A 1,635-nucleotide genomic window follows, 5' to 3' on the forward strand; every position below is an offset into this window, starting at 1 on the left:
CGATAGCAGTGTTTGAAGGAATCTGGGTTGGTTTGAGATCAGTGGATGCATTGTGGGAATATCATCCGGAAGTTTGTGTTGCAGCAGGCTTCGAGGACGAAGCCTAATTTAAGTGGGGGGGAGTTGTAACATCCCGAATTTCAGAAGTACGATTTAAAGTGTAATTTCGAAGAAGGGACTCGATGATTAGGTACGCTTACTCGCCGATTCGGAGCGGGTTTGGGTCGCGAATTAAGTGACCAACTCGCCGAGTCGGAAGCTAGACTCGACGAGTTGGTGCTGGGATGAGAAAAACCCTAATCGTAGGGTTTGCACCATATTTAAAGGACTTAATGTCCTCCCCACAGCTCCCTTAGCCCCCTATGAGGTTCAGTAAACCCTAGCTCGTCTGTATAAGGCCATTGGAGGGAGATTGAAGCTTTGAGAGTTGTTCTAGTGGAAGAAACTTGAAGATCAAAAGGGTTTGCATCAAGAAAGTAGTGTGGATCTAGAATCTACTGCAGTTTTGGGCACATCTTAGAGGTAATGAGTTGTTACCTTTCCTTTGTTGCTTCTAGATTTATTCTTGAATGAGATTTGGAGCCATTTTGGTATGATTGAGATCCACTTCGGGTTTGGGGTCCACGTCTGAGGTTGCTACTTCAGATCTAGACTTGTATTGGTCCAGAAAGTCATAAAGCATCAGTTATTGAATTGTTGGTGAAGCCCTTTTGTCTAAAACCCAATCCCTAGTGTGTTTTGGGCCTATATCGCTTTGGTTTCATGTAAGGTTTGTAACTTTATGTGAGGGATAGATTGTGGAAGGGTGGATCTACGGATTGGAGCCTCAACATGGCTCGAAAAGCCTCTAAATGGATTGAGAATTGGAGAGACTTGGCGAGTCAAATGGGTGTACTGGACGTAGTTGTATGAACACATGCATGGACTCGACGGGTTGGAAGAACAACTCGGTGAGTCTGTTGAAGATTGCCTTGGACTCAGCGAGTCTGTTCTTGGACTCGGCGAATCAGGTCGTAGAACACCAACCTTTTTTGGTTAAAGCCTTGGATTAGTGAGTCGGTTGGCGACTTAGTGAGTTGGACAGGATGGGACTCAGAGATCGTTGGACTCGGCGAGTCTTGGGGCGACTCGGTGAGTTAAGTTGTGTCATGAGAGTTTTCTGGGTAAGGGAACTCGGCGAGTCGACGGGGTGACTCGGCGAGTAGAGTCAACCAGGAATGTTGACTTTGACTGAGGACTTTGACCTTGACCAAGAGTTGACCAGTTTGACTTCCAAGGGTACTTTGGTAATATTGGTATTTATGGAATTGGTTCTTTGGAGGTGTTCAGTGGCGGCGATCGTGTCGGAGGTCGGAGCAGCTTGGTCTTATCTTTTCAGGCAGCAATTTCAGGTGAGTTATCCTCACTATATCAATAGGGTCTAAGGCACCAAGGCCAGCCCTTTTAGTTGTTATCTTGTTTACAATATACTACATGTGGTTATGATCTGTTAGATTGGTATCAGAATAGACAGTATGTTGATATGCTTACGTGATCCGTTAGGATTGGTATGTTAGTGACCTGGTTAGGTCGATGCCTTGGTTATGAGAGATTGCTATGATCGATGATCTGTGAGATAGTTATATCTGATATCTG

This window comes from Lactuca serriola, chromosome 2 (genome assembly GCF_051521515.1).
Source record: "Lactuca serriola cultivar US96UC23 chromosome 2, Lser_US96UC23_V15, whole genome shotgun sequence".
Lineage (NCBI taxonomy): Eukaryota > Viridiplantae > Streptophyta > Magnoliopsida > Asterales > Asteraceae > Lactuca > Lactuca serriola.